Raw genomic sequence first — 20984 nt, forward strand, 5'->3', positions numbered from 1 at the left:
TATCTCTCTGGTACATCCTTCCTCTAAGCAGGAGCCAGCTCATCTCCCTAATCTCTTTTTGCTAAACATCTCTCTTTTGCTTATAATACACTAAATATACAAATGGCCAAAAAGCACTCTAGATGGCCCTTTAACTTGACGAGCCACACGTCCATAATTACGCATGAACCTCATCAGCTAACAAAATATTACCATCATGTTCTAACACCTTCTCCTTTTCCCTTGGCTCTGGTTCCCCAACCACTTCCCTCTACCTTCCACGACAGCTTCTCTTTGCATTGCTTTAAAGACTAACAGCATAAGGGAACTGTTTTCCATACTGCTAATATAGCCTGTGTGACTGTTCAGTTGTTAGTGAATAATGACAATAATAACAATAATAATTGTGCTTGTATTCATGTTTGGCTCTCATTAGATGCTGAATCGTTGCTGACATAACAGCTACTCAGATACGTGCTGCTGCAGCAGCAGCCAGTATTTCATGTGGAAGCTTATTTTAACCACTATCACCACTAGCACTTCCCTTTTGTTATGGGGCTGGTCTGGTTTTCAACAGTAACAACCACTAATTTGCCACTTTAAAAATAAAAAAAGGGGGGGTTTTTTCTCTTTTACTTTTTGTAAACTCTGTTTCATATATGTTGTTTTAATAAATGGCATCTGTCTGGAAACTGCAGAGTTTCTTTTTGGGGCTGGTTTCTGAGTGAGAACATAGGATGGACACCCAAAATAGGGAAGTGTCTTGGGGAATGTGCAAATTTTCCCATTGGAATTACCACTTTTTACATGAATTGATTCATTCAATCAACAAACCAATTTTGTTTTTTTATTAACATGAGGGTCACAGCACAAATTAATTGGGACAGAGAAGCTGGAAATCAAGCATAAAGCATTTTATTCTAAACTAGGTAGCTTCCTGGGAATCCAACCCAGTCGATAGCAGTGTTTATATCTTATTACAATCCAGTGACTGACTAACCACAATCCAATCATGTTCTTTTGCTGACACGATAGCAAAAACATATTTCAAAGAGGAGATGTAGCAGAGACAGTGCTCCATCCAGGATGCTTGCTTGCCCTGCATTCCTCTCCAAACTACCAAATCCCAAGGTGGGCATCTATTTGCAAAGGAAGGTGTCCCTAGGAAAGCTGTTAGTGAAATAGCTCAATGGAGCTCACTGAGCCTGTTTCAGAAAGCTGCTGTGAGACCATTACCTCGACTACCATTCAGTCTTGCGTGTTTGCATGGTGTTAGTAAACATTTACTTGGAGCCCAACTGTATCCATGTGGTTTCTTTATATTGTGTTTATTATGAAAAGAATAAGAGCTGTCTGCTTTACTGCTGGATGTAGCAGCAGGCTCACTTGCCCTGCATGTGCAGGACTTTTGAGGAAGCCCCATACCTCCCAGAGCCACATGGCACTGAGGCAGTACTTAACATATATGCTGTGGCTCATTTATGCTCCCTGACTTCAACCAGAAAATGGGGGAATGAATTTTCCTTGCTCTGCAGCCACCTTCTACAGGTAAGTCAAGAAGTTATGGGAAATGATGTCTCCCCACTTCTGCAAAAGCCAAGAATACCTTCCTTGTCTCCCTCTGGCCTGTGGTTTGAGGAGCAACACTTCCGTGGTGTTGCTCCTTCTCACCTGGCACAGCAAGAGCTGCCCATCCTGTTTCCATTGATTTCTCCAGTGGTTGCATTAAACAACACAATGGAGTATTTATGTGTCAGTGTTAGGAGCAGGTTATTAAGTAAAACCCACCGTAAATAGAGCCGTTAATTCAGTTGCTGGCATGGCTCTCTGTTATCTTCTCAATACCTCCCAGAGGGTATTAGTCTTACCCTTTCGTTTGAGTTGGCAGCAGAGTTATTTTTTTGCACCTGCTGCTCTACTCTGATAACAACACAGGTCAGCTTTGATTTGTTGGAATATAAACAAAAAAAGCAAAGCCTGGCATCTGCCTCAACAGCCGGGGCCGGTTTGACGATAGAGCTTTTCCCATTGGGTTTTGCACAAATGTGCTCTTTCAATTCTTATGTGAACTCTCTCCTGCTTTGTAAATAGTCCTTTGCTACAGGATAGCCTGATGTCAGAAAAGGGCTCAGCTTTGCCATTAACAGAAACCTCAACCGGTCAAAGTAATACACTGTTCTAAGACTGAAGTCAGAAAAGTTGTCATACAAAACACATAAAGAAAAATCAGACACAGTGGTTCCAAAATTACCAGGAAAAAGCTGTAAATTAAGTGTAAACCATAAAGGAACTTTCTTGAGAGAGGAAAAAAAACCTGAAGAATTGGGAAGGTTTACTTTCCCGTATGGGAAAGCACTCCAACTCTACTATTTTACAAGAAAAAAAAAATTGAGTCTATGAGAAGTACGTACTCAGCTTGGAACTGAGCTACTTCTAAGTTCTTCTGAAACTGCTGTAAGAGCATCTATGATGATGGAAAAACCCCTAAAATACTGACAGCCGTAGAGCAGAGAAGGAAGAGTCCACATAGACAGAAAAGGCAGTAAATAGCACAAAGCATAGAAATTAAGGAAATACGTCCATATTACAAATAGGAAAATTGAGGCACAGAGCTGAAATTATTCACTTAAGTCATATAACAAGTCAACAGAGAAGTCAGTCCAACTCATATCTTCCAGCTCAAGCTCCATTGCTATCCATTGCATCACGTTTCCAGCAAATCTTTCAACATGCAGATGAGTTAGGTTGAATGTGGTTTTTTTGAGGACAGGTAGAAGGTATTAAGTAAGGGAAAGAATTCTCTACAAAAAAGAGACCTGTTCAGACTGAAACCAAGATTCTTCTATGCATCATGGCTATTATGTGACTAGTAGAGATTTGAATGATAAGTTAGCCATACAATTAAATCTGCACTTGAAGTATGAAATCAAAAAAGCTGCCCTTGACCTATGTATGACCCTGAAAATGAGCTAGAAACTCCTAAGTAGAGCTGGCTGAAATTCAAAATGTCTGTTCTGTGGAACTGTAGGTATTCCAAGAGGTTTTTCCTTCCTTTTTTTTTCTTCTCTTTTATCACAACGAAAGGAATTTTAAAAAGAAAGTTCCCCGGCAACTGGGAATCAACTGACATGTAAAAACCTATATTCAAGTTGTCCAAGGATCAAAAGTGCAACTCAGCCTGTTATGTAGAGTTATTTGTAAAAGACAGAAAATGTGAAACATCAAGCTACAGTGTTGCTGCAAAAAGGCAGTTACCACAGAGCAGCTGCGTTGGAAGCAATAAACTTGCCTAACATGGCTGTTGTGTACCAGGGTCACCAGGGAACCCTCTGCAGAGCCCAGCTATGGCAATCCTGAAATGCTGGCAGGCTCTGCAGACTACCAGGTCTGACTGCTTCGAACACCTTGGTTGTGAAGTTGGTGATCCTGTTGCTCCTCTTTCACTGAACACTTGTATTCCCTTTCTTCCCCCTTATTTCTTTTATTTCTCTTTTTTAAATTATTTTTTCCTTTTTTTTCTCTCTCTTTTGTTTTTGCCTTTTATTTAGTCAGACTGGCTGACCTGGACAAAGAAGTTTCTCTCAATACAATCACAAGCCTGTAATCAGTAAAACAGACAAAAATATCATCTCCAATTATCTATCTTCGGCACAGGAGTGCCAGGTCTTCCAGAAACTGCAGAGATTGTGGCTGATCTCCAGCATGGAGGATGGAGGAGTCAGAAATAGGAAAAAAAGCCTTGCTTCCTTCAGTTTTATTCTTCAGTTCCCTTGTACAGGTATGTATTTGGTCTTTAAAATAACTGAACAGATTTCAAGAATGAAACCAATAAAAATGTTTTTGGACTATTTCAAGCAGCTATTTTCCTCAAAAAGAGATTTATTACCATGGAACTATACCTATTTTAGCAATGTTCTAGGAAGGAAGTGTTAGCAAAGATCCTTATAACAGCTATTTTCAGGTGCTGGTGATTTTTTTCTTCTTTTCTTTTTGCCTTTAATGATTTAATCTTCATTAGATTTTTAATATTGAACACGTGTCTTAGCATAACGAAGGCTGATGCCTTGGTCCTGCTCCTTATAGTCTGGGGTTTGGGGAAGGGCAGCCCAGGCACATCAGCTCTCAGGCCATGCACATGTTCCTACCAGAGGAAACCTACTGTGGCACAGGGCAAAAGCTGCAGGCATGAAAGTCGCAGGCAGCTCAGTGTAGGACTCTTGGCATGAGCAGCCCCTCACTCGATGCAAGACAATCATAGTCACTCATTCATACCTACTGACAAAATACACATAGATGCCAAATTCCATTAGCTTTGCATTTTAAAGGATTAAATCAGGAACTATGTAGATTAGGAAACAAAATTGGCTGAAACTGGAGAAAATATTTGAACTCCTATTTTAAAAATATTGTAAGAAAGCCTGTACAGGAGATAAGGGGTGTGCAAGTCTTATGAGGAGCATCTGAGGAAATTGGGGTTGTTTAGGCGGGAGAAAAGGAGGCTTATGGGAGACCTTATCACTCTCTACAACTCCGTGAAAGGAAGTTGCAGCAAGGCAGGGGTCACTCTCTTTTCTCAGGTGACAAGTGTCAGGATGAGAGGAAATGGCCTCAAATTGCACCAGGAAGGTTTAAATTGGATATTAGGAAACAGGCTGTCGAGAGAAGTGGTAGGGTCTCCATGCCTGGAGGTATTTATAGGCATGTAGATATGGCACTTAAGGACTTGGTTTAGTGTTGGACTCAGCAGTGCTGGGCTAATGGCTGGAACTCAAGGATCTTGGAGATCTTTTCCAGCCTAAATGATTCTATGATTCTACTTAGTGGAGGCTGTTTGTGTGAGTTTTGCATATTGGAGTTGGCTACAGGCAGACTAAGAAAATTTACTGGATTGACTCTTATCCAAAAATATTTAATCATTTGAGATTTTAAAGAAGGCAAAGAAGTTTCTACCTGTTGTTTCAAAGGATTACAGCTCCATCATTAAAAGTCTTAGAAAAGGTAAGGATATGTCACTAAATGGAGGAAAAACTATATCTTTTTCATTTTGTTCATTCCACTTTTGATAAGTCTGTACAGATATCTTACTCATCACCTATTAATTCAGTCTTCTAGAACTTTTTCACCTTCCTCTATCAGGGCAGGTCCCTGGGAATATTAAGAGTCTTTTATGTAAGTACTATGTTAGATATCACTGGAAAAGGGATGAGAACAGCACCCTGAATGTGTCAGAATTTGACTCCTTGATAAAGCCCCTCCAATCTATGAGACAATTGCTTAACCAAACATACTTTAAAAGTACATCATCAAGATGTAGGCTACTAAACTGTTGTGTAACAATAATTATATGTTACAGTAAAAATCATTAAGAAAGTTTGGGGGTAATCATCATATCACGAACTTACTCTGATTCCTGACCATAACATCTTGGGCAGTTTTACATGGGTTCTTTAATTATATAGCAATAAAAATTAGTTCCCTTCTCACTGCTAAATGAAAGAAATCCCAGAACAGTTTTAAAAAAACCAAAATCAATTCTTCTTATGATGGCACCAGAAATTTGGAAAATAGAACATATTTTTACACATAGTTGCTTAGTCCTTACAGACTTGTAGGGGTTCTGGCTACATCTAATTGTGAGCTGAGAAAATACTTCAAACATTTATGTCTGTATCCTTCCTCCCTAATAGGCAGGAACTTTTATTTTATGTGTTTAGGTAGAATTACTTTCTTTGCACCGCCACAAAGCAATTCTCTTTTATTACCCCATCTTATTGATATATAACCAGTGATTACTCAGCTCCAACTAGCTGTTTTGTCGACTAGTTCCCATACTCTTTCCTGTGAAGCACATTTCACAAGATCAGCAGAGGAATAGGTAATGATAACCATGTGCAATGTCAGCTTTTGGAAAGGGAGCCTTTGAGGGTTCTTCGTCAGAGGGAGACATGCAAAATGCCAAGTGGCAGTTGATTGCTCCACTGGCTACATGACTCCATGTTTACTCATTCTTGCCCGTCTGTAGACCAATGACCAACAAATTTCCCAAGTATTTTAGGCATTCTGTGAGGGATTTGGTGTAAACTACATCCCCAGTAGAGCTTAAAGGAGCTCTCATACTAAGACTGCTGATGACTTCCACAGAAACAAAATTAATTCTTACTTTTTCATATAACAGCTGTGAGAACAAATCCTTCTTTGCTTAGCCTTTCGATCAGGAGCGTTACTCATTAATTTCACCATTGCCGAGTTTGCAATGTTACCTTTTCTTGAAAACTTGCTGAAACACTTCCTTGGTTCATCAGGGGCCAAAATACATGTAAAGCTGCAGAGTGTGCTGAAGGCAGGGACAGAGAGAGAGAAGTAGACGTTTGTGGTTCGAGATCTGGAAGCACCCTTGAACACTGGGCTGGCTGAGCAGCTGAAGCCAGAGCACTTTTCTGAAAATGGTGTTAAGCTTCACCAATGTTCACAAGGCGCTTATTAGGAAGAAAAATTCATGAATTTATGGTTGAAATTCAATAGTAATGAATCTGTGAGATTGGACAGAGACTTCACTAAACATCACAAATTAGGCAAGCAACGAAAATAGTGTTTCTATTCATTTCCTCGTGTACAGCAAAGCCTTTATATTTGGTTCTACCACATCCTAACATTGTGTGTCATTAGCAATGACAGATGACAACTAAGTTTGTGACCCTTTTCTTTTTACGTGCTGTTTGCTGCAGGAATGCCCAGACCTCAACCAGAATACCTACTTTACAACTTACGAAGAAACTGATGAGGAAGAGAGCCCTGAAATACCACAGAAAACCCTATAAAGAATGGGCACATTGCCCTCAGAATAAGAAGGGGGCATTCATCTCTATCTGTATCTTGTTCTCAGCGCACTGACCAATTTTTAAGTCAGACAGGTATGTCCTGTAGCACCCACTTTCCAACCTGTCTCTCCCTACACTAGGTCACATCTCCAGTTCACGGAGATGGTGTTCATAGTACTGCAGAAAGAGCTCAGGCACTTTTGTGGGGATTGAATCTGAACAAGTAAACAGCAATAGAAAGCATGTGATTGTAGACTCCACAGAATAGATCCAGGCTACGTTGCAGTCAGTGAAAAGTTTTCCTGGTTTGGTCCTGAGACTAAGACATATTTATAAAGAGCATATAAGGGGTGAACAAGGAAGGAAAGGTAAGCACTCATTCTGGAAAGATGTCATGGCTCATGGGTAGTTCTCTGAGTTCACTGAATCAATAAAATCTTTAATCCTCTTCTGTGGGAATTGTACATAAATACACACTTCTTCAGCAGGTGTAGAATTCCAACCCCAAAGGGGGTTTTGGTGCATATTGCTGTGGGACAAGCAACCTGCTAGCATGTCACTCCTGTCTGAACATAGACGCACCTACAGAAATCTTTCCTTTTTTCCTCTCTAATCTCTCTTCATCTATGTTTCTGGATGATTTTTCATTTTTAGTTTGATCTCTCTCCATTGCAATTTGCTACCTTACACCTCCCAGACAGAACAAGTATGGATGTTAATAAAATTCACCGGGAATGACAAAAAACTAAGGAAGTTCAATTGAAGCCAAACTAATTTTTTCTTTGTCCAGCTTTTCTATTGTCTGTTCCCACCACTGCTGAAAATCCACAACACGCTGAGTAATGTGAAATTACTATGGCAATACCACAGCATATTCTCTCAGGTGACAGGAGTGTAATAATAACCCACGTTAAACAGACCACATTCTATTACCTGATCTTGCCATGACTGGGTTAATATATGGTTGTCACTCCATGCATTGCTGTGAAAGGCTACCCAGTTTGTGCCAGGGCAAACAAAGCATTATTCTGCTCTGATACAAGAGCATTTAGTAGTATGACTTGGGAAAAATATACTTTTTTATCATCCTTTATAAATTATACTTTGAGTGGAAAATAATGGAAAAACTACTTGCAAGGAAACATCAATTCCACTAATGATAACGTCACCTCTGCATGTAGGACCAGTGCTCAAAGGGGAGAAGGGTGTTTGGAGGATTGTGGCTCTAATAAAGCCTTGAGCACACTTCATAAACCCCTGAACTGGAATTCCCAGTATATTGATTCATAATATCTCTGTTTAACACTGTCGTTCCTAGAGACTCTGTCCAGTCCTGACATCCAAATTTCACAGCAGATGTTGAAAAACTAGAGGAGAACGTTGAAGTGATTAAAGGATGGCAAAGTTTACAGTGAACCAGGTTGAGATCCTAGAGGTTTTTACCATACTGTAAGTTTCTCATGAGAGAAGCCTTTGGAGCTTAGGCTACCACAGCTATCAAAGACTAGGCTAAGAAAAGACTTGTCCCTAGCTATCTACGCAAGGAACAGAAATTTGCCAGCCAGGGGCATTTCACACTAACCACGAAAAGACAACAAAATCAGATGGTTGAATGTTAAAGCTGGCCCATGTCAGACTGAAAATGAGGTAAAATATTTTTAGAGGAAGCGTATTTAATCTCCAGGACACTTAAAAAAGTTCTGGTGAATTTCCCACCATTGGACTTCTACATTTTTTTTTCAAGATTGGAAGTTTTCTACAAGATAAGCTCTACTTCAAGTCATGTAATTATCTCTGAAAAAATCTGGCAAGTTTGATGTTGTTATTGCAACAATCACTTGGTTTTGAAAATTGCAAGGGCCAGGAATTAAATTGTCATTGGGATATTTACAAGAGAAACACATTAATCCTGTTGTTTTTCAAGTTTTGATTGCACCTGTTTTCTTTAGTTTCTGCATTTGCACTAAATATAAAACTGCTATATTTTCCAGTTCTGGCATTTGCTACAGTGAAAGTAGACGTCAGGAAACTGGCTTAAACTGCTACCTACAAACTTGTTATCAAAACAAAATTTAAAGGAGTGGATTTTTTAATTTCACTGTAATTTTCACAAATTATAGGAAACACTGGTGCAAGTTAGATATGTTTAATGAAGTGTCATGTGAGAGAAGTACAAATAAAACCACTAAATGAAACTTTTACTTCAAGGTTCATTTCTGTCATTATGAACTTGTTTAATTGTCTAAAGAATAGGAAAGATAGGAAAGAAAGGATAGTTGGATGCACTTTAGAGGCAAATATGACATATTTTTAGATGAAGTAATTCAAAAGCACATAACTGATATAATTCAATAACTTTATAATCATATACACAAGAGTTATGTGCTTAAAATGTCTCATGTGGTGAAATGCAAACATTTATCACTAAGTCCATCATACATATTTTACAAAATCAACATACATTTGCAGCAGCTTTTCCTTTACATTCACTTCTACAATTACTTAAACAACTGTGTCTATACCTTAAGGGGCCAGTTCTGGTTCTATTAAAATAAAATTACCATTGGAACAGAAACAAATTAAACAAGCAAAGACACTGCGGGCCTCACACTGTATTTACCTACCCAATGCCTGAGCCGGGTTCTTTGTGGTGCTTTAGCTTACTTAGAAGGGACTAAGCTCAGTAGAACCCCCCTCACCACAGAACTGCCAAGAAACTGCCTTGAGGTTGAAACCAAGCCAAATTATAAATGTACTTTAGGATTTTTTTGTTACGAACACAGTCACCATCAACATCCTCATCACCAAAAGCAACAAAAATACCATAGTTGTAAAGTGTCTTCCATTTCTGCAACACAAACACTTTCAATAGGATTGAAATAGTCCACTTTTTTGCCCCTTGTCTTACTCAACAGATGATCACTGTTGACAAAAGTGGCAGATTCAGGACCTGAAATATTATTAGCTACATTATAATAGAAAAGATCCTCAGTATCTAGCCCCACTCAAAGATAAGCATAACAGAAATATTTAAACAGAAATTACAAGTTCTAATTAAGAAACCAGAAAACTTTATTGTAACGTTAAAAAGCCTTTTGATCAAATGAGCTTAGCTGCTCTTCCCAAGTGGAAAGGAAAAGACTCAGTATGGTGGCCATGAGTTCAGCAGACAATTCTTCTCCTTTTTTTTTTTTTTTTCATTTTCACTAGCATTATTTTAAAGGAAGTAAATTTAAAAAAAAAATACCTCAAACACCTTACCTCATTTAGCTGCAGATTCTGGACTGGAAATCCTTAACTGAGGCAATGGGAAAACTGTCTACAGAACAGTAGGTTGGGTAAGCACAGGTACTAGGTTATGTCAACTAAAGACTCCCAGGAGTGAAGATAAATGGATGTGATACTAATTTTAAAACATTTTGCTGAACACTCAGGCAGCCAATAGGGGAATTCCTTAGGTCACTTCCTGTTCATTTGATTGGAGCTGCAACGACAACAACCAAGATGAGGTTGAGAGCGTTTGCATAAGGCCAGCTCAGTCCTAGGCATTCAAAGAGAACAGGTCTAACCGGGTTACATGCGTGGCTCCAGAACAAAAGAAAAACCTGGTAATGGATGAGAGATTGATTTCTTTGTAGTTGTTTTTTTAAGACCATCCCTTTTTTTTTTTTTTTTTTTTTTTTTGTAATGGAGGTTTTTTCAGGTAGATAGGGAGATCATAATTAGGATGGGGAGAAATGAAAAGCAGGAATGTCCTAAATTAAAATTAGTCTAGAAATAACATTAGGAGATGCATGGCACGGAATAACCATGTGCTGGCAGGGAGGTGGACTAAGTGAGCCTGTATGATGGCCTCAATTCTTTCTTTTATACCTTGAGAATTCTGCAAAATGCGTGACTCTGCAAAGGGGAGAGTTTATTGATCTTTCAGCTTCCCTGGGTATTTGAGAGAAAGTAAAAAACAAAAGATGAAAAAATCATGAGCATGTGTATATGGGGTTGAGTACAAAAGTTCATCTATATGCAGGTTAGCAGGGCAGAGAATCAGCAGACGTGTGCAGTCCAAAGTTTCCTTGACCACATGTGACTTATCCCACCATACTGTAACCATGAAGTAGAGCAGAAAATGAGGAAAGATGAAAATATGAAGCCTCATCTCTTTCTCATTGTTTCACTAGTCAGAAAAGGCACCTAACATAGAAACAGTTAAAAATGCAGTAACATAGGAAGGTTCTGAGGTTCCATTAACTTGTATGCATAAAACACAAGAAGTGCAAAATATTATTATACAGTGACTGTTCAGTGGTCTGCGTGAAGAGAATTTTTTAGTCTTTGCTCAGTTTTGGTCCCAAGTTTCATCGTAAATCTTCTCCCTGACAGATGCTGACAAGTGTTCTCAGTGCTAGATTTACCAAGCACAGGGAATGAATTGTCCTTCAACATCCAGAGATACTATTAATTATTAATCAAGGCTCGCTGTTGATGTAGGGGAAATATTCCACAAATATTATTTATGCTGAACCTGATTTCAAGATAAAAAATGGATCTCAGACTCAAGGAATGTCACCTTTGTTCCTATCATCCACACTAACCCCAATTAAAAACTAAGTTGCTTGTGTTCACATAGATAAGGTGCACCTGTGCACAAATGTTGCTTGGGAAGATTCACTTATTTTTCACCCAGGCTAGAGTCAAGTTCCATAACTTCTCACATTGATTCCTACCTATCAAAAAAGGTTGTAAGATGTAAATGTACATCTTGGAGAGCAGTATTCTCTTGTAGGGTTAAAATTGTCACTGCAAACACCTAGATACCTTTGTGGAGTTTTGATAAGTAGGCCTAGCACCTATAAGATCTCTCTAAGCATTCATGTCACTGAGTCTAAGTATTTGCATACTAGTTCATGTCTTGGTGAGTATTTATACCAAAGCTTTTATCATCAAAATAATGTCTTAGCATCATATCAGCATAAATGATCAGTCCAGAGCAGGAGAACAGGAAAAAGCTAAGAAGTAAGCAAAGAACTAGAAAGCAATGAAGAGCACTTCCCAGTAAGGATATCTATAACAAGAAACCCACATCTTACATTGTCCAGCTGAGCAAAACATGGGGAATTAACAAGTCACATTGAAATGAATCTCGTTCATATGCTGCAGAAGTGCCACAGGAAGATGTGACCACTGGATCCCAGCATAGACAGGGAAATCAGAATTTTCCTACTGCTTAAAAGGACATTAGCAAAAGCAGAAGAAAAACGGTTCAAATATGGTACTGAGACTGGTATGTTACTTTCTGTTTGTGTGACTGTTGGGCCCTTTCTGTTTCAGCTCCTAAGGGCAGAGACAGCTCTGGTTGCTAAGACGCAGGATACTCCCAGACAGACAAAAAAGCACATTGTACCAACAGGTTTGGACAAGGTGAAGCTAGCTTGGTCGGCACACCAGTATGCATTATTTATTACTGTGCTACTTTCAAAGGCAGGGTGCCACACAGGGTGGTGGCTCCCTAAATTTACTGCCCTACCTGGCCAACTATGCTGCCCCTATGCTCCCAAGTATGCTTATTGATACTTACATGTGGTTCAGCACAGAGAGGATTACAGGTGGCTTTCGGAGACAGGCAGACCTTTCCCTCTGCATATCCTTCTTCAGCACTGCAGCCACAAAATTAACATGAATTTAGTCCCCACACAATTCCAGGTGGCAGAGAAAACATTAAAAACTTTGTAACTAGGAACTAGAAGGCCACATTCACAGTATGGCAGAAGAGTCGGTGCAGATTCCCAGAATTAATTTAATTATAGCCATCAAGCATCAAGTAAATTACCGAAATCTGTCTAGATTCTTAAATTGGCGTCTGTTACTGTAATGCCTTACACGTGATGAAAACAGAGAACAAATGTATGGTAATGTCTACTTTTTCATTAATATTAATCTCTGTTTCATTTGTTAAATTCCAGTGGAATACCAAAAGGTGACTATAAGAAGCTGATATGTAGTTAGACATGTCAAGCAATTTGAGAATTCAGTGTATGATACTCCTGCCTTCATTCTGCAGCAAAATCAGAAGTGATTCATAAACTTTGATGTAAAATAGTACACTTTCTGTAAAACATCACTAGAGAAGCCAGAAGGAGTAGGACAGATGCTATTTCCAATCTGTTTTCTGTGTTACAGGCAAGTGCCACCTATTATTAAGGTTGCCCCTTACAAAGGCTTGCAGAACCTTGTAATTTTTTCTTCACAGTTTGCTGTATTCTTGCCCTTAGCTGTTGGGCCAAATTAAAATTTTCCATCACGAATATTTGCTTTGCAACAAAATTTTGAACAATTGTCATCTATAACAGTATAAGTTTTTCCAACAAATTCAAAAAGACAAGGACAAAATGCTGTTCCTTGTGTTCATAGTAAGAAATGTTACTGCCTTTTCTTTGGAAAGCTCAGGTAGATCTATTTTAAAGAAGGACTGATTACAACGGGCTGTCAAGTTAAGGTGTACTATGTACTATTACAAATAAAATCCAACCAAAATTAACCAGTTTAAAGCTCATTTGCAAACCACAGAATCACAGAATCGGTCAGGTTGGAAGGGACTACAGTGGGTCATCTGGTTCAACCTCTCTGCTCAAACAGGGTCACAAGAGCACATTTCACAAGATTGTGTCATGACAGTTCTTGAATAACTCCAGTAAATGAGACTACACAACCTCTTTGGCCAATCTGTTCCAGTGCTCGGTCACCTGCGCAGTAAAGAAGTTCTTCCTCATGTTCAGGTGGAACTTCCTGTGTATCAGTTTCTGCCCTTTGCCTCTTAACCCTCTTGCCTGGTACCACTAAGAAACTGCCTCCATCCTCTTGACACCCTTCCTTCAGATACTTATAGACATTGATAAGATCCCCTCTCAGTCTCTTCTTCAGGTTGAACAGGCCCAACTCCCTCAGCCTTTCCTCATAAGAGAGATGCTCCAATCCCCCAATCATCTTTGTATCGATACGCAGGACTTGCTCCAGGAGCTCCATGTCTCTCTTGTACTGAGGAGCCCAGAACTGGACACAACACTCCAGGCTGAGTAGAGGGGTAGGATTGTCTCTTTCGACCTGCTGCCAATGCTCTTCCTAATGCACTCCAGGATCCCATTGGCCTTCTTGGCCACAAGGACACCCTCCTGTCTCATGGACAGCTTCTTTTCCACCAGGACCCCCAGGTCCTTCTCTGCAGAACGACTTTTCAGAAGGTAGCCCCCAGCTTGTACTGGTACATGGGATTACTCCTCTCCATGTGAAGGACCCTGCATTTTCCTTTGCTGACTTTCAGTTCTCTGCCCATCTCTCCAGCCTGTCAAGGTCCTCCTGAAGGACTGCACAGAACTCTGAGGTATCAGCCATCCACACAGCTTTGTGTCGTCAGTGAATTTGCTGAAGAGGCACCTGTCCCTTCATCTAAATCAATGATGAATAAGATAAACAATGCTGGGCCCAGTTTTGAACCCTGGGGGACACCACTAGTGACAGGCCTCCAACTAGACCCTTTTTCACTGATCACAACCCTCTGGGACCTGCCATTCATTCAGTTCTCAATCCACCTCACTGTCCACTCTCTCAGTCTACATTTCCTGAATTGGTCTATGAGGATAGCATGAGAGATGGTGTTGAAAGCCTTGCTGAAGTCCAGGTAGACGATATCCACTGTTCTCCCATCAAATCATAGTCCACATAATGGATTCCATGATGAAGAGCTTTCTTATGCAGTGAGTGGTCTCCATTTCCTGGCTTCACATGATTTTCCTAGCAGCTAACAAAGGCTATTCCTGTGCCTTCACCAACCTGAAAAAGCAAAGTTTCCAGTGAGTTCCCTACTTGGTCTAGCAGCTACTCTCAGTACAACTGGCAGAGATCTGCAGAGGTTTATTCACAGGCTCAACCCACAGGATACCCAATGCTGAAACACCTACCTTTGAACATAATTCATTCAAAGCTTCAAAACTGTACACAAAAAACAGAACTAAAAGAACATTATTAACATTGTGACAGGTTAGGAGGTACAGTACTTAAGACATAGACAGGAGGGTACTCATTCAAAGAGAAGCTAGCCAATACTATGCATACAGGGAGTGGCCCTGAGCTGTATTTGCTACACATGAATCAAACTTGAGCTGAAAACTTCTGTTCATTTCCTCATGAGTTTTCTTATGGTATTCATCCTCATGGCATTTAAGGTATTATAGTAACACATGTATTTATAATGTAAATAAACATTTAATATATGTACATTAGTGTGTTACATTATATTAATGCATTAGCACTAATATTACAGCATTAGCACAAAAGTATTTATTGATCTTTATGCTTCCCTACTGGGGTAAGAAGGTAATAATTTATTATCCCTCTTTTAATGGGGAATCCTAAAAAGATCAAGACAAATATGTTTATTAATTCAAGGTATCTATTCTGAGATGCCTAAACACCATGTATTTAGAGCACTTAGTATTCTATAGCTATGTAAAGTACTGAAAGCAGAGCTATCATTCATTCTCATTTCAGATCCTAGCACTTAGCAGTTCTGTAAATCAGACTCCTTTTCTCCCAGAAAAGAAGGAAAAAGTTGATTATTTTTATAAAACATGAACAAATGGTGGTATTAGTCTAGAAAACAACATAAACATTTTGTCTGCATTTTTCCAAACATACTCAATCTCGAGCAAAAGTCCATTATAGTTCTGCTGATTGCCATCTGGACAAATTATAAGTAAAGATAGTAATGATGAGGAGCTTGGCAATGGTCACAGGAGGATATGAGCTTTGCAGATAATCTATGAAGATTCAGTTTTTAAACCAATACAGCTATGTATGTTAGTATTTCTTCACACACATCCCAGTCATCAAACAGACCCTATCTTTCTGTAAATTGGATCCAACAAACTGAAACTAGTTGAATAACAAAGTTCTTTGGTTCTTCATGCTCTCCTTAGGAAAACGAGATGTCCTGAAAATCCAGATATTCCTCAAAAGATGTATTGGACAACCTGATGAACAAAGGAATAAAAGCAAACTCCCTCAAATTCCTTTCCCAGAAAGCCATCTGCCAACCAGAAAGTAGCAGTAGTAGAAGTGGCAAACACCACTTCTGTTCCCGGAGAGGAGCCCTCCATCTTGACCCTTTGGTCTCCTTTCCACACATCTCAGCTCAAGAGCTGGATGTTTTCTTGAAAATATTGCAGTAGGTTCTCTCGTCATGGTAGTATAAAGGTAAAGAAAAGGCAAAATCAAGTGTGAATCTGTTAATTTAAGGACTTGTAAGGAAAAAAAATTATGTAAGAATCTTTGGAGGGATCACTGCCAAACTGTCTCTCTCCTGAGAGAGATTCATGGGGAAAAAAATCCCACAGACATTTGCACTGGGAAGTAGAGTGGGGATAGGGCAGAAAGCAAAAAAAAAGAAAAAAAATAACATGTTAAGTTTTCCACGGAAAAGATAGGGGTAACAAATGACTAAAATGAACTGGCAGGGCAAATATGAATTGCTTACACAAACACTGAAAGAAAGAAGTGCAAATCCTGGAGATAATAGAGGCTTATAATTAATTATTTATTTGTTTTAATCTCCTCAGTGTGTAGGTCAAACTAACCCAATGTAACAGTGTTGCACAAACTGGTGGGAATAAACTTGTCTGAGAAATGGGGAGAGAAAGATTAATAGTAATAAATAATGTCTGTGGCAAATAAGAAGATATGGAGCAATAAGAAGACCATTAAATCAAGTGCAGCTTCAGTTATGTTTCACTTCTCATTTGAAGGAAAAATGTTTAAAAGTTAGTAAGGAGTCAACACTACCAGTGAGCAAGAAACCATTTATAAGACTATTTTTTGTCCGTATGAACTGACAGTTCCATGGGTTTCTGTGAGGTTTTGACAATGTTTATCTAGTAGCATTTTTTAATATATTTGTGTATATTGTCTTTTCAGGACTGCATAAAGTTTAATTTATTATGAGACTATACTGACTGCGCAATGATCTCTCAGAGGAAAAGCTTCACAACTATGCAATAATGGGTGTTAAACAGCAAACAGGGCAAAATGACCTAATGAGTCTTTTCTATCTGTTGTGGTTTGAATCTCTTAGCAAACACTTTGATCCTGCCAGAATCAAAGCAAAATCATGAAAACATAATGAATGCAAACACAAAGTAATGCACAAAAATAAGAAAGAGGAGCACAGATACAGTGAGATAAAATTTTAGTTGGGCTCAAATACTTTTCCTGTTACATTCATAAACCAGGGCATGATAAAACCACGAGAGCCAGGAGAGGCACAACCATTGCTGAGTGTTGCACTTCCCACTCCCCAGATTTGATGAATATAGAAATAGGTTTGTGCTAGGACCACAGAGACAGGAACTGGAGCACAGCTATAAGACCTAGAAGAGGTCTTGTGTCATGTGGATACCTTATTGTTGTACTACAAATATAAGAAAAGTGGGGATAAGCACTACAAATTGGTTGGACAAGAGTTCAAATTCATTCCTGCACTTAGGTCCTTACTAGTGACTGTATTTCCCTATTGCATTTGGTATACAGCACATATGAAACATTTTAGGAAACCTATATATGTGTAAATGGCTCCCAGGTGCTGAATGTTGATTTCTATGAAGCAGTGTGTCTTACAAAATTAAATTTTTTCCAGTTTAAGGGTGTTGGATTCCCAAAGAGCCCTCTGAGGTCTTTGTAAATCTAAATGGTTTGAAATGGTTTTTAAATTCCCAAATTTAAAGGCTGTGCAAAGAAGAGGATTTGGATTGAACTAATCTTCAGAAGAGACTTACAAGGAGCATGCATAGTTTCTGTTATGTGCTGGGAAAGCAGAAAATTAAAAAGTAAGGACAACAGGATGCTAAAAGAAGAGATCGAGGAGCCAATAAAATTGGAATGAAAAGGAATGGCAGGGCCAGTTATGTGAAAAAATGGAAATCACGCACACTGTAATCAGCTACTTTCAAGGCAGTCACCCTTGTAATCTGTACAGGATGAGAAAATGAAATAGACATGAGGAGTCAAGGGTAACCTTGGACACAAAAACCCATGTCCAGATTCAGATCAAAAGCAGTTGAAGGGCAGGATGGCACAACATACGTCCTAACTGAGAATACAGAGACAGACAAGTTAAGGTACAGAGTATCTGACTGAGAGATTATGGATTTGATTAGTTATGAGGAATCTATGGTCGCAGTGCTACTCCCCTGGATTGCTCAAGTAAGAATACACCCAACAGAAACACAGGGCAGCACAGATGTGCGGGTGACCAAGATCTTCAGCGTGAGCTTCTCGCCCTCCACGACATTGAAGAGTAGTAGGATTCTGTATGAGTACATTTTCATGCATGTCTGTGTGCATGTGGGTAACTATTGCAGGACTGAATGACTGGAGAGGGGATAAACTGAGAAACTTCTTATACATACATATGTCTTGCTGCATAAATATGAGCCAAGTGCATTCAAAAGAGTATATTCTTATATTTGGTAAAGGTTATTAAAGAAGACTCCAAGATTTCAGCATTTAGAGTCAAGGAATGGAGACATCTGCCATAAGGAAGAGTTGGAATAGCTTCAGAAAAATGAAGGAAGGGAGGTCTAAGAACTGCATAGGTACAAAGGACAATAAAAACCCAACCCTTGATGGTTTGAGTTAGCCTTAGGAATCATACCAGAACTAATTTTTTTAAGGGCATCTCAAAGCAAGCAGCTACCTGCAAGATAGCATGAGATGTGAACAATTCATAGGCTAACTTCCAATCTTTGTGATTATGAGAGGATTTTCTTTGCCAGGATCTGAGTAGGTGAGTGAGGGTTAACCCTTGAACATAGCTATAGCAGGCAAATCTTTCCAAACCAGTTTATCCCAGATCCAGTAACTACACAATGTTCAGTGCCTGTGAGATGCAAATATCAAGTTTATGATTAACTGTGTTAAAATTCCACAGAACTGCAAGCACTTTTATTTGTTTGTATAATGAAATTGAAACAATGCACCCTTTCCTTACTATACTTTCACTTTGCTAGCAGTTAAAAGGAAATCTTTCAGTAGATATATGTCCCATATCCTTATACGTCCCAAGAGTTTTCTCACATCCCTTACTGGGACATACCAGTACACCATCTGCCAGGGAATATGCATGTTCCATGCATGCATGACCAGGGGAAATATTGTTCTAAAGGAGATAGGGAGTAGACTCAACAAGCATTTAACACTGACCTCAGAGAAAGCCAGCTGGTTCTCACTACAAATCTTGCACCATGGAGCAGAGACTTTTGCTAAGCAGGACAGAAATAAGACAGTGGTCTGGGTTATTCCTCTGGGTTCTGTCACATTCTTTCAGCAATTTGCCTCTCGAGGTCTTTCTAGTCTATGATGCTAATGAGGCTGCTCTTCTTGAAACACATAACATTACAAAGATGAATGCATTCCTGTTTGTGAGACATTTCAAGTTTCAGTGGGTATATCTAGATATGAGGACTCTACAGAGTTAACTAGGGACCTCATAAAGGAAGGTCTTGGATATACCAGACTATTGTACTAACACAATGCTTACGATGCTAATTGAACTTGAGGGGAACAGAAGTTCAGTCTTTGTCCTTAGAGTTCTGCTGCATTAGTCTTTGAGAGGGGCTGTCCCATCTGATAGCCACAATATTATCCAGATACCTTTTACTCTGTAGAGGTTTCATTTTTCTAATCCTTTTATCTGGCATGTTGTTCCCAAATTAAATTATGTATACATCATTTTTGCCAGGACAAGGGGACAATTTAATTCAGCTCTATGGCCGTTTGTGCAGAGGAGTTGCATCTGCCTCTTACAAAACAGGCTGCAAAATTGTGGAAAGGCACCATATGAACATCACAGGCAATGCAGTGAGGCACACTGGCATGAAGCTGGCACTTCATCACCCCTGTACAGGGTTACTATGCAACATTGCATTAGTCAGAATTAATTACTTGATTTATTTAGAAAGAAAAACCTTCTCCCAAGTTTCTCCCATGTGCTTTTTGAAATGGCTTTTAGGAAACTGGCATGGTGCATCTGTGGGAGGAAAGAATGAGAAGAATTGTAGTGACTTTACTAGGATTTATTCTGTGGCTTGCAAACTGGGCTCAGTGACCCACAGCAACACAGCCCTGAATTTCAAAGGAGTGAGTCTCTCCTTGAACCGCTCCCTAACACAGCGAAAGCCTTGGAGCTGGAGTAGTGAACTTCAGGAAACTTCACCACTGGTCTCATGGCCTGCAGGAAATCTTTTCTATTACATGCAGACATATTAACAGGCAGCAATGCCTGTTGCAATCATCCTTCTAGTGGGAATCAGCCCCCCAAATAGTAAAGTAAACCACTGATTAAGAAGACGGGTGGCTTTACCATGCACCTCCACACACATATGCACATTGCAGAAATGTCTCTCAAGTGCATACCTGAAAGAAACATCTATGGAGCTGCCAAATCTGGAGGAAAGAATGGACAAAGCCTTTAAGTCAATGTCTGTACTAGGAGATTGCACCACTGCTACCAAAGCAAATTGGATATTCTGTCTTACTGCCAGTTACACAGTTTAGTTACAGGTCTTGACAATCTAATCTAAATGGTGACAGGCACGAGATGTGTAGATCTGATCATTCTTGTGGATGGACAGAAAGTGAACAAAAGCATGGTCTTGGGCTCCAAGACAGATACACAGAAAAGTGTGTTAATATGGCCAGAACTTACAAAATAAGAAAAGGAGAGGAGAAGAAAAGGAAAGGGGGGGGGCAAAGGAAAAGCAAGGGGATGGAGGAGTTTCAATTTCCAGACTGTATAGGAAATGGTAAAGTCACTTTCTGTATTTTTTTTCTTCACCATACACTTGGATGTATTTATCTGATTTTTATATTCATATATTACCTCCAGAGGTCCTTTCAGACCTTAACCATTCTGTAGTTTCATAGGACAGTTCAGGGTAGAAGAGACCTCACCAGGTGTCTAGTTCAACCTCCTGTTAGAACCACAGCCAGGTAAGTGATCAGACCAGGTTGCTACAGGTTTTAGGGCTTTTTGGTCCCTCCAAATCAGTTCCTCGATCAATCAGGTGAATTGAAACTATTATAACTACTATTATAACTGGTCTATCATCTAGACTAGTTTTAAGTGTTCCTCAGAATGGTACT

At 39.4% G+C, this 20984-nt stretch overlaps 1 protein-coding gene across 1 annotated transcript in view; it reads right to left on the reverse strand.

Annotated features, from left to right (window-relative positions):
- The window catches only part of EHF (ETS homologous factor), a 33621-nt gene extending 23451 nt beyond the window's left edge, over window positions 1–10170 (reverse strand). The window contains exon 1 of the mRNA XM_027642520.1: window positions 10059–10170. The gene's annotated coding sequence lies outside the window, so the exon portion shown is untranslated. The remainder of the gene's footprint in view (window positions 1–10058) is intronic.
- Between the last annotated feature and the right edge of the window lie 10814 nt (window positions 10171–20984).

Source organism: Corapipo altera, unplaced genomic scaffold, assembly GCF_003945725.1.
Source record: "Corapipo altera isolate COAL_440 unplaced genomic scaffold, ASM394572v1 23b, whole genome shotgun sequence".
Classification (NCBI taxonomy): domain Eukaryota; kingdom Metazoa; phylum Chordata; class Aves; order Passeriformes; family Pipridae; genus Corapipo; species Corapipo altera.